At 37.4% G+C, this 13,637-nt stretch overlaps 1 long non-coding RNA gene across 1 annotated transcript; it reads left to right on the plus strand.

Annotated features, from left to right (window-relative positions):
- Window positions 1–1,626: 1,626 nt before the first annotated feature.
- On the plus strand, window positions 1,627–12,939 carry LOC145736821 (uncharacterized). The gene is made up of 2 exons (XR_014180120.1): window positions 1,627–1,772; window positions 12,593–12,939. It is a non-coding gene; the product is annotated as an uncharacterized LOC145736821 (long non-coding RNA).
- The last annotated feature ends 698 nt before the right edge of the window (window positions 12,940–13,637 follow it).

A 13,637-nucleotide genomic window follows, 5' to 3' on the forward strand; every position in this document is an offset into this window, starting at 1 on the left:
CTAAGGGCTTAGCATTTCTGGTGGCTGGCTTGGTCACTTCGCGTTTGAACAACTTTGGAGAACGGACTAATTAACTTGATCTTTTCCCGAGGGGAGTCGACATTTCGACTTCTCGGGTCAGCTGGTCGCACTACCGTTGATCGGTTCACACTTATCTATACTGCTAAAATCGGCGTATTTTATACCCGATTGATCGGCTGACGCAGTTTGTTATTGTCGCTTGTTTTTCACATTTCTGCAAAGCAGGTGGTGGTGACTCATCACCGATACGGTGCACTCGGTGCATGACACATTCGGTGCATCGTGATGCGACCTTGCCTCGTGCGCTTAATATTTCGCAATCCTCGAGTACTTTTATGTTTTTTAAGTTAATCACTCCATCTTTTCAATTAACGGATTTTCCATTCGTGACAATACTACTAATACTGGACCAAAAACTAAAATTTACAAAACACTTAAAAAATGCAAGATCTGAAACTATTAAACGGACAAAACACTTTAGATCATTGACATACAAAACAAAGTTATCAGCACGAAAACAGGCATACAAATATACAAATCGATCTGTAGACCAGTTCTATACTACGGACACTTAGAGCAAACGCTACTGAAAAAAATTAAAAGATATACTCAGACTACGGAACAGACTGCTCTAAGACTAATAACCAAAATAAGACACCCAGAAAACCCACTACCCAACCCATACAACCAACTCCTGTACGAACGTACAAACAGGACCAAAATAACAGACTTATACAACTACAAAACAAATGGAAAAATAATCCAAACAACTAGACAATAATAAATCCACTGTGCATAGCAAGACAAACCACACCCTACTAGAGCACTTTAACTAGGACTACTTTTTTTTTGTAAATAATTAGAAATAAGTTAACATGTGTACTATAACCTATAACTACAAAAAAGTCCCACTGTAAACATAGGCGGAAAGACCAAGTGGTCGATAGCCTTTTTTCTAATGCAGGGTGTTCTATTTGAAAAAATCGATTAAACACACTTAGAAATTGCTTAACTTTAGCTTTATGTACAAAACACCTTGTATGACGCAACATTTTATAAGCCTATACTTTACTTACATGTTTGACTCCCCTTCGGCCGATTTTGATCACTTTATTACAAGTAATAATGCAATTATTGCCGATAACAAATTCTGTTTGTAACAAAAAATGTTTTGCCCTTAATTCGAATATTTTGTTTAATAACGCCACCAGTTTATGGAGAGCTGAAAACTGATTCAGATTCAGAATTTTACATGGAGTACCAATATGCAAAAATATAGGGGGTGTTTTATTTAAAAAACAAAAATTTGTTTGCCCCGCACTTACTCAACCCCCTGTATAGTATTTTTATGCTGTAGACCAAATGATCCTGATTAAATTTAATATAACGATGTTTTTTAGAAAAACCAGAAATAACAACAATATGGGACTTTTGCGCCACCCTGTATGTAAAATGTATTCTGGTATAATTAATTGACGCCAATGTGGAGGGGTAGACAGAGCGTTTCAGGTTTTATTTCAGGAATGTTGTTAATATAAACAAATTTTGGTTCCAACAAATAGACTGCTCAGTTTGGGCCTGCTTATTTTCAAGGCTTCTGACAATATGGCCAAAATATTTAAAATATAACCCCTCAAAATAAATTATTTAAAAATAATTAAAATTAATATGATGTCATACTTAGCTCCTACATGGTCGAAATTTGGTTGTCACTTTTGTGTGTGTGTGTGTGGGCTGCTTTTTATCGATAGGTAAGTCTATTTATAAAAAGCTTTTTATTGTTTTTTTATTGAAATGTACAACCGTCTAGCTATTATTCACCCGTAATCTTGTGTTGAAGAAGGATTTAAATAAACTCCGAAACGTTCACATTAAAGAAAAAATTTTGACTTGAATGCTGTTTCATTGTGAATTGGCCTGAAAAGTTGACCAAAAACCAAGAAAACATAATGATTTATAAAATTGGTAAAAGAAATTCAATGCTTTATTTTTTTTTCTGCTGTTTTTAACGAAATAGCCTTTATTATTATACTACTTATAGGCTGGTCACGACCTTAGATCTACTCTATGCATGGAATTTTGAAGTTTTGCTCTCTGTATATTTTTGACAATGATTTTTATTTAAAGTTATAGGAAAATATTTCTTTCAATTTCATTGCCGCGTTGCCCACTAATAATGAGATGTTCGATAATGCAAGTGTCTTCTTCTTAAAGTTAAACAAGATTTATAAATTAGTATATAATAAATAATTTGTTTTATTTTGTTAAATTATTTATTTCAAGGACAGTAAGCATTGGTGTTTTAATGATAGACGTCTATTACTTATTAATTAATTCGTACTACAATTATTATTCTTGAAACTGTTGGTTTTGTACATCAGCCAAATAATGATAATTGTTTTCTTAAATGTGACAACTTTCAGTGTCCCTCTGAATATTATACCAAAAAATCTTTCTCGGCTTTTAAAAAATTGTTGTCGTTTCATTATACAGAGAAAATTCCATGTATAGGATAGATATCCAAAAAGATCGTGAACAGTCTATATGCACTGTATTTCATTTTTCTAACCTAACAATTTATACTACTTAAGAAATGTTGACACCGGTAATAAAACGAAACATGTTAAGTACACATATTTTACAGGTTTAGATTTAAAGCTTATCTTACTAACCGCGTTTTAGGCGTCTATATAATATAATATACATTCTTAAACTTATACAGGATGTTTTAGGTTTTAAGACGCGAACTTAAACCGCGTATTCTAGTCAACTACAGTTTGCTAAATAAACTTTATTCAAAGATGCTTTGTTAAAGAAATACAGGGTGTTAAAGTTTTATTTTTTGTAGTTTCATTGCTTACAGTTTTTGAGACATTTAGCTCAAATTTGGACTATATGTATCATGTCATGCATCATTCGATAAGCCAAAATTTTGCAAAACTCTACAGAGTGCTCTTTTTTTGGTGTTTGGGTCCCCTTTTTTCTTCCACAAACATTTAGTTTAGAAACTTTTTTTCCTCTTTAATTTTTTCCGTTCCTGTCGCAGTTACAAGTTACTTACAAATTTATCAGAAAAACCACCCCAAACTCTCTTCCAATTTGCATTATAAAATTCAGATGTTTTTTTATGAAAATAAAAATTTTTAAAAATCTGCTTGAGAACGGTTACAGATACGGAAGCAATAAATGACAGAAAAAAAGTTTCTGAATCTAATCAGGAATTTGAATTTTTAGGAAAAACATTATTGGCTCACTAGAAAACCATTTGGGGGGCTAAAACTACAGGAAAATTAAAACTTCCACACTGTATTTCTTTAACGAAGCATTTTTGGAACATACTTTATATAGCAAACTATAGTTATTTCTAGACGTAGAATACGCGGTTTAAGTTTGCGTATTAAAATCTGATAACCCCTGTACAGGGTGGTCTTTTTAACTTAAGATAGCAAGATATCTGGAAAACCGTAGAATTAAAAATTTCGTGTCAACGGAGACCTACATTAAACCGAAAGGGCTATTTCCGAAATATATCTTTAAGTGTAACAGGGTGACACTTAAAAAAGTGTGACTCCATACTGTTACGGTCTGGGCCTACTATGCTCGATACTTCTTAACGAGCGCTCGCTTCGGGATGAAACCGATGCGCCGTAATATCTGGCCGGGCGCGTATTAAAGTAGGCCACAGTTAGGAAGCGCCGCACCTGGAACAATCGTTAATATTCGACGCAAATTGCGAAGCGTTTCGCGGTCATTCTAGAACGTGGTTTGCGAATATAAAAGACGCGGTGTCAACCGCGGGAGTAGTGAATTTGGGAACGCGGTAAAGTTAAATAGTGGAATAATTGTGGAAGTGTAGTAGTGTTTCTAATAGCTGAGTTAATTATTGTATGGAGTGTTTTGGAAGTGTAAATAAATTTATTAATTGTTGAGTTAAACTGACTTTGTGTGAACCCACGGGAAAATCGTAACAATTGGTGTCAGAAGTGCGATCAGACTTTAGTGCGACGTGAATTGGAACTAAACTTCGGGTTAGAGACTTGTGTTCAGAACCGGACTAGAGATTTTCGGTACAGTGGTGTGTTAAATTTATTTTATGCCAATAACAAGACGTCAAAGTGCAAACATGGAGGCCCAACTTGCAGCTATTATGGCAATGCTTGAAAAACAAGAAGAGATTCGACAACAAACAGAAAAGACTCGACAACAAAACAAGGAAGAACAAGAAAGAATGCGACAACAAGACAAGGAAGAACAAGAAAGGATTCGACAACAAGAGAAGGAAGAACAAGAAAAGATTCGACAACAAGAGAAGGAAGAACAAGAAAGGATTCGACAACAAGAGAAGGAAGAACAAGAAAGGATTCGACAACAAGAGAAGGAAGAACAAGAAAAGATTCGACAACAAGATATGGAAATGCGTCAAGAAGATAGAGAGCGTAACGCAGAAATATTGAACGTTCTAGCGGGGACCAAAACAGAAATCCAAGAGTATGTAACCCATAGTCTCAAAAAGATGGAGTGTGATGTTCAGGTAAAATTAGACGATGTTCGGGAGGACATTAATAAAATTCAGGTTGATGTTCGGGAGGACATTAATAAAATTCAGATTGATGTTCGGGACATTCATAAAATTCAGAATGATGTTGAGATAAAGCTACGCGACTTAGAGCAGAAAATTGACAGCAGAGGAGTCAGCTCTACAGTGTTCACCGGAAACGGGCTCAACAAGATCAAGCCTCCCACATACGATGGTCAAACTTCATGGGCAACGTACCAACTCCAATTTGAGGCCGCTGCAAATGCAAATCGATGGAGTAACGAGGAAATGGCTGTAGCACTGGTGGTGGCATTACGAGGACCTGCATTGGAGCTGTTACAGACTCTGCCTATCGCCCAACAAAGCAACTATGACGCATTAGTAGCTGCATTAGAACGACGTTATGGGGATCAGCATAGGAAAGGAGTGTACCAAACACAATTAAAGGCAAGACTGCAGAAAACTGGTGAAAATTTGCAAGAGTTTGAGGCCGAAATTCGTCGCCTTGTGCATCTGGCTTACCCAGCCGTCCCGGATGAAACCCAAGAAGAACTTGTGGCACAGTATTTTGTAGATGGGATTCGAGATCCGGAGGTAAAGAAAATGCTGAAGATGTTTAAAGGGACCAACAGCAGCGAATTACTGATTCGAGCGCTGGAAGTTGAAGCTGCGTGCAACGACTTAAAGCCAAAAATCAGGGCCGTGACTATTCAAGAGGAGAGGGAACTGCCAGCCGATCATGTTGCTACATCAATAGATAAAATTGAATCAATGGTCGGCCAAATAGTGCAACAAGTGGCAGCATTAGGAAATGGTCTTTCCACACAGTTAGAACGATCACGCCCGATCACGAGAATGGAGTGTTATCGATGCGGACACATCAAACGAGATTGTCGAGTAAGGATACCGTCCCGCTCTCCAACGAGGGACGTACAACCATCCAGAAAGGACCAGGAAAACTCCCACTAGTCAACATTACGGGGCGAATGTTGACTAGCGAAAACAAAGCCCCCAGAATTATCTCCATCAGAAGCCTGGGTAGATCAATGGGAAGCCTGAACGTAGATGGAAAGGTGGATGCGATGAACGTTACTTTTACTTTGGATACCGGTGCGGCAGTATCTTTGATCCGGTCAAACCTTGTGGATAAAAGTCAAGTTAAGCCTTTACGAAGAAGTATTCTCCTGCGCACTGTGACTGGAGAATCGGCTAAAGTTTTAGGAGAAATAACAGTCTAGATTTGCCTTGGAAGGATTACGTTTTACCACACTGTGCTAGTAGCAGACATTGAAGATGAATTTATTCTGGGAATGGACCTGATTCGTCAACATGGATTTTCTTTTAATCCCGAGCAAAATATCCTAAGGTTTGGAAGTGAAGAGTTCATCCTGTCAACCAATCACCGCTATGAGTCACCCATTAATGTTTTGGCATCTCAGACAGTAAAAATATGCGGCAATTCCGAGCAAATAATCATTGGACATTTGGAGCAGAATTCTGGGAGCTGTGTTGGACTTGTACGAAACCCGGACCGACCAGGAAGATGCCTCATTGGGAAATCACTTGTAAATGGAGGAAGTGAAGTCCCAATTAGAGTTGCAAACATTTTTCCAGACGACGTCAAAATCAACAAAGGCGAAATTATTGCGGTATTCGAGCCTGTAGTCAAAATAACCAAGTGCGATGGGTTACCAGAACAGGAGGAGCAGTTGGGGGAAAACAAGCTCTTAAATGAACTTGAAAAGACCTGGAAACATCTGTCAACACCGCAACTGAAGAAGGCTCAGAAACTGATTTTGGACCATGCTAGCATATTTGGAACACCGAACAATATGGGAAAAACTACCATTGTAAAACACCGAATTAACACCGGCAATGCACAACCGATTCGACAACCACCTAGGAGACTACCAATAGCCAAACAACAGGAAGTGCAGGAATTAGTGGACAGGATGCTTGACGACGGAGTTATAGAAGAATCCTGCAGCCCTTGGTCATCGCCTGTTGTTCTGGTCACTAAGAAAGATGGATCAAGCAGATTTTGTGTAGATTACCGAAAACTGAATGACGTGACCAAAAAGAACAGCTATCCACTTCCCCGTATCGACGACACACTGACGACTTTGGCAGGATCCTGTTGGTTTTCCACTTTAGATTTGAGCAATTAGAGAATGGCCAGTACCGAAGGATAAACACGAACTGAGAAGCTTTCTAGGACTTGCCACCTACACACGGCCACTACAGACGGTTTGTGGAGGGATTTGCCAACATCGCAGCTCCGCTACATCAACTTACTGAGGACAAAACACCCTACTGTTGGAATACCCAATGTGATCAGGCGTTCAGAAGGTTAAAAGCATCACTTTGCTCCAGTCCCATCCTCAGTTATCCACAACCAAAAGGAAAGTTTATTTTAGACACAGATGCCAGTAATTCTGGTATTGGAGCTGTATTGTCTCAAATCCAAAACGGAGAAGAACATGTCATAGAATACTTCAGTAGGAAACTTACCAAAGCAGAACGGAACTACTGTGTTACGAGAAAAGAGCTACTGGCAATAGTAAAATCAGTCGATCACTTTCACAAGTACTTGTACGGACAGGAATTTTTGATAAGGACTGACCATGCGGCACTCAAGTGGCTCCTCGGAATGAAACAACCGGAAGGACAAGTAGCAAGATGGCTTGAAAAACTCCAGCAGTATAATTTCAACATCAAGCATCGACCCAGAAAGCTGCATAATAACGCAGATGCTCTATCAAGAAGACCTTGCGCCGAGGATTGCAAACATTGCCAGAAAACGGAACAACGTGAAGGAGTTGTGTCCATCAGAATGGTTCAGCTGAAGACCGATGATGAATGGAGTCCCGATGAGATTAGGAAGGATCAACTAGAAGACAGCGACATAGGCCCATTGTTGTTGAGAAAGGAACAAAGCGAGCCAAGAAATCTCTAGCAAAGGCCTGACGTTCAAAGCACTTTGGGCTCAGTGGGACTCGCTTGTGGTTGAAGGCGGCTTGCTAAAAAGAGCTTGGGAGAGTGCCGATGGAAAAGAGATAAGGAAGCAGCTGGTAGTTCCCAGAGGAAGGGTCGACCACGTACTGGAGGAAATGCACAATGGAAAGACTGGTGCTCATTTGGGAGTAAATAAGACTTTGGACAAAATCCGGCAACGCTTTTACTGGGTGAACTACTGCCAAGACGTGAAATCATGGTGTCGACAATGTTCCATTTGTGCAGCTAGCCACGGACCACAGACGAGATCCCGGGGACCTATGAAGCAGTACAACGTAGGATTGCCGTTCGAACGTTTAGCCATAGACGTCGCTGGACCTTTTCCGGAGACCAACAGAGGCAACAAGTACATTCTTGTTGCCATGGATTACTTTAGCAAATGGCCTGAGGTGTTTGCAATTCCAAATCAAGAAGCCAGCACAGTCGCTGATATTCTCGTCGAAAATGTCTTCAGTAGATTTGGTGTGCCGTTGGAGTTACACTCTGATCAGGGACGAAACTTTGAGTCCAAGCTCTTTCAGAGGCTCTGTGACCTGCTAGGCATTAGGAAGACCCGAACAACGCCGCTTCATCCTCAGTCGGATGGAATGGTCGAGAGATTTAATAAGACCATAGAGCAACATCTCTCAAAGGTTGTTGATCAGCATCAGAAAGATTGGGACCAGCATATTCCGCTCTTCTTGATGGCTTATAGAGCAGCAGTCCACAACTCAACGGGACAGTCATCATCTAAAGTTCTGTTTGGTCGACAACTGCGACTTCCATGTGATGTGGTGTTCGGATCTCCAACAGGCCAAAGCACGAACATTGAGAACTACGTTGACGAGTTGCAAGACAGATTACTGAACATCCATGATCTGGTCAGGGAAAGTTTGAATCTAACTAGCGACAAGATGAAAGCTCGTTATGATCTGAGGGCCAATTCGGGAGGGTTCCAGAAGGATGATAAAGTTTGGTTGTTTAACCCTCAGAGGAAGAAAGGCAAATCACCGAAATTAACACCTGTTTGGGAGGGACCTTACAATGTGGTAAAAAGGTTAAACGATGTCGTGTACAGAGTCCAACGCAGCCCCAAAGCCAAGATGAAAATTGTCCATCTGGACAGACTCAAGAAATACCAGGGATTAGATGAAGCGGATCGGGACGATCAGCTTTAAGAGGGGGGCAGTGTTACGGTCTGGGCCTACTATGCTCCATACTTCTTAACGAGCGCTCGCTTCGGGATGAAACCGATGCGCCGTAATATCTGGCCGGGCGCGTATTAAAGTAGGCCACAGTTAGGAAGCGCCGCACCTGGAACAATCGTTAATATTCGACGCAAATCGGGAAGCGTTTCGCGGTCATTCTAGAACGTGGTTTGCGAATATAAAAGACGCGGTGTCAACCGCGGGAGTAGTGAATTTGGGAACGCGGTAAAGTTAAATAGTGGAATAATTGTGGAAGTGTAGTAGTGTTTCTAATAGCTGAGTTAATTATTGTACGGAGTGTTTTGGAAGTGTAAATAAATTTATTAATTGTTGAGTTAAACTGACTTTGTGTGAACCCACGGGAAAATCGTAACAATACAATATAATATTTTTAAATATTTTTTTACTATATTTTATATTATCATATACAATATATGCCTCAAAAAATAGTTTTGCCATTTTAATTAACTAACCACAAAAACTCGTATTTGGGATGCTTGTATTTTAAAGTGCTACTATTTTAAAATGATTATTTACAAATTCTTTAAATTTTTAATTAATAATATGGACTGGTCAATGCAAAATGCAAAATGAAAAGAAATATCCAGACAAGCATCCTCAAGCAGAAATTATGGAATATCAGATGTGCCAACTATTTTTATGACACTTTGGAGTCTATTTTATCTGCACTTTCTAACCTTGAATTATCCGATAATTAATTTGGACCACCCTACCTATATAAAATAAAATAAAATATAAAGTATCTGGAGGCTTTATACAAACAAGTCAAAATCAAAAATAAAATAAGGTTTATGAATTTTTATAAGGTTGAAATATGTTTTGATAAACACATTATAATAAGAGAATTGTACCGTGGTAATATAATGATTCGATGACGACGTAAAATTACAGATAATATTTTACATAATTTCACGAGGACGAGGAAAATTGGTAAGGAAAACTAATTGCAAAATTAATTAAAGAAAATTAATTGGGCGGAATTATATCGAAAATAATTGAATATAGATATAGGATATGATACATGAAACATACTTAGAATCGTCAAGAGTATTTAAAAGTGTAACAAAAAACGGAATGTTTTATTTAAAATAAGCAAGTTAGTACTTACTTCCGCCACCACAAGAAGTGCTGTAACATAGAATATATTTTAATTGAATTGGACTTGGGCTTACTGGATTGGGCTTTACTTTATGTTGCCAAGTTTACAAAACTCTTCTATTTATCGTCTTTCTTATATCGATCAATGTCTTTTGTCATCGGACACCTTGTCTACGTTGATAGTTTTTGTGCAAACAAAAAGGAAATTTACAAACAAATTTATTTTTTTTTTTTATATTTTTTGTTTACTAATCTTTCATTAACGAGTTTGCTGAAGAACTGGAAAAGTATATTACAAGGCAAGTTTTAAATAAAAGACTTACCACGTGTGGTAACTACTGTATGTGCATGCCGCCTTTCGTCGTAAAACACGAACAAAAATGCAAAAATTTTAACTTTTTACCTGCACTGTATAAGCGGTTGTCGAGCAACCGTACCAGCAACAATGATCTATTTACCCGTTGCCCGACAACCGCCTATACGGTGCAGGCCAAAAGTTTAAATTTTCTCTTTTTTGTTCGTGTTTTACGACGAAAGGCCTCAAGTTAGAGATCCGAAAAAAATACACAAAACTAGTCCGTGATAGGTACTACAACTTTAATTAATCAGTTTTTGGAGGATTTCATATAAAATTTTTTAACATTTAGTATTAGTTCATCCCACATCAAGTAAAACTGCGTTTGAATACAGATGAATCGGGACGCTTAGTCTAAAATGGTCGGAATTTGTAGTTTGATTACAAAAACGAAAACGACAAACTCGAAAAAAATAAACATACACTGTATGTAAATAGTATATTCAACTTATTGAAAAACATCGTTTATAAAAATTGACGCATTTTAAACGTTTTACCGTAATGTGATTAATGAATTTACTGGGCCACAAGTTAGCAATGAATTGATGTCAAGTTTTTTCTTATGGAATTACTATGTTTCAATGACATTTTCTGATTCGGTCTCTCATTCTGGTCACATTTCATGTAACATGCTGTATGGTTGTGTTGTAGATGGATCTGAACAATCTACAATGGTTTACTTGAATAGTTTGGCAGCTATTAATTATTAAAAAAAACTACATTTTCAAGTAAATATAAATTTTTTATTTGATTGAATGCTAAAAATGTGCTTGAATTAAAATAAAAATTTTCGAAGACGTTTTGTAAAATCTCGCGTGTTATAGGATGTATTAATCCATGATTCTTCTTTTTAAATAATGAAAATTTTTCGGTTTTGTTGCATATACCTTATTTTTTAAGTTACCCTTTGTTAATGATCTAGAAGCCTCAATCCTGGTGATCTAGGTGGTAATTAACGTGAAGCAAAGTTTTCTTTAATAATTAAGTAGGTGCCAAACGAACAAAACAAAGTTTAAGTTAACCATACAAAATGTAAAATATGTACTAATATGTCTCTAAAGAAACTAGGAAGTAACATGTTTTTTACAAAGTGTTGTTTCCACTGTAACTTAACTTCCAAGGTAACAATCAGTTAATTAACTAACCAATTGGAACGAAATTCAAACTGGAAATTTGCCCTCCGATTTATCTCTAATAAAGTGTATATCCACTTAAAAACATATACAAAGAGCCGACCCTCACAGTTAAAGTGCCCAGAAAAAAAATCATTTATGTCCATATAGAGCGGATTTACCACCGTGCGTCGCATGTAATCAGTATTATTCACTATTTTCCTCATAGTTTCTTGGGTTTCAGTTTTACTGTGACAAATGCACTCATTTGTAGAAACGTGGCATTATCATTCAATCAGATCAATTTATTTTTGAATAAACTATTGTTCACATCGATGATTTCCCGGTTTTTACCGCGGTAAAAATCTTAATGTTTATCAGTGTTGTTAGGACAACAAAAACAGTTCCATTGTTACCCACCGCTTTTTCGATCAGACACTAAATGTCAAATATTTAGTTTATCGTAGCTACGTGTAAAAGTTGCGTCGTTCTTGGACCAGATAGAATACAAATGTGGGTAGTTTCTTGAGGTGTGGTCCGTAATGATATATTCAGTACGTACTAGTAATATTTAGTTTGACGCATACGCAACAAATATCGTTTTGAAAGTGAGTTTAAGTGTGGTTTAAGCTGACTCCTTGAAAACCCTTGATTAAAACTACAGTATTTAGTGTTTTTGAAACGGCCAACAATTCTATGTTTACCAACAGGTCTAAATAGCGCCAGGTTAGTATTTTGCAACGCACTAGAGTAGAGCATACACCTTGGTTAAAACCACCCTACCTCAAACGTTTTTATGAAAAGTAGAGTTTACAACCAAGGTATGTAATGATTACATTAATTCAGGCATTTTTCCAGCAGAATACAACTCTACTTAATATTTTTCTGATATTTTTTTGTGTATTTGTTCTTATTCAGTGTTTCCTGAAGCAAAACCGCTCAACACCAGCTTAAAAATTATTATATCCATGTTTACATGGCTGAAATGCATTAATTAGTTTAATAACAGAGTTGAGGTTTATTTACAACTGAAGATGTATGTGAGTGGCCACCGAGCTTATGGTTACCATATCTATATGGTTACTATATCTGCAAAAACAGGTCAGAAAGGGTCTTGTGGGACTTTATCAAATTTTAGATATCGAGACACTTTAATAAGTATACATACAGTCATAGGTAGGTCTGTCTTTTAACAAATTACATTTAAGTTGATTGGGAATTGAAAGTAAACTAGTTTTTATTTCAGGCATAAGTTGCTGTGTACACAATTTCCAAATGTGGATCATGAAGCAAAACGGCCTTAATACAAATGTTTGACGCGCCTAGAACCGCGAAAGGATCGTCGCGAGGTCAAATGTCACCAACATCAACAATCCTACAAGTATTTCTGTCGGCAACTTAATATCCAAATTAGCAATTGTGATCTATGTCATTGGACACAGCATGAACCTAGAACCCTCTATAAACCAGAACCCGAGTATAAATGCGCAGACTGTTTGTTTTTGTTTTTCAAAAGAGCTCCATTAAGAGTATTAAAGCCTTGAAAATTGTTCAATGCATCTGATGAAAAATAAATAAATGTATTTAATAGCACGGAATTATTTATTTCAATAATAAACTAAAGATGGAAAGGTGAGTTCTGTGTATTTTTATTTGCTATTTTGCTTTTCTATGACAGTACTTAATAACATTAATAGTTACTTGTGACTGTTTTGTTACATTTAGTATGGTCGTAATTTATTCTTTTGTCAGCTCCACAGTATTTGGCCGAAGAGTTTTTATTTAATGTGGGTAATGTGTATTAGGAAAAGTGTCTTTATTTTCTATTCCTTTTAATGTCAATCTTCGCATGGCGAACTGAGTAACTGTGCAGAAGTTGACATTGGGAGTGAACAAAGACCAGCAATTAGCCATTCATATCTATCAAACTTACGATTTATTTTCCAACTGATTGGCATTCTACAGCAAGTTTTATGAATTTATTTAATCCTTGCCAACCTCCACCTGTTCGGTGTTCTTATTTTATCCGGTTGTAGTCGCGCTTAAGCTTAGAAGGAACTATGCAAAAACAACATTTTTCCAACATAAAAACTTCTTATTAGCTCGCAGTCTGCCTCTAACACTTAGACTACGGGTAGTAAAGTGTTGTTACATATGGCCCATCTTACTATACGGCGCAGAAACGTGGTCTCTCAAAGCTGGAATCCTGAATCGCATCGAGGCGTTTAAAATGTGGACCCTCCGGAGATTCTTGCGCGTGTCGTGAATCGCACATGCACCGAATGAAGAAA

Source organism: Ips typographus, linkage group LG12, assembly GCF_016097725.1.
Source record: "Ips typographus isolate SLU linkage group LG12, UJ_Ityp_2.0, whole genome shotgun sequence".
Classification (NCBI taxonomy): Eukaryota; Metazoa; Arthropoda; class Insecta; order Coleoptera; family Curculionidae; genus Ips; species Ips typographus.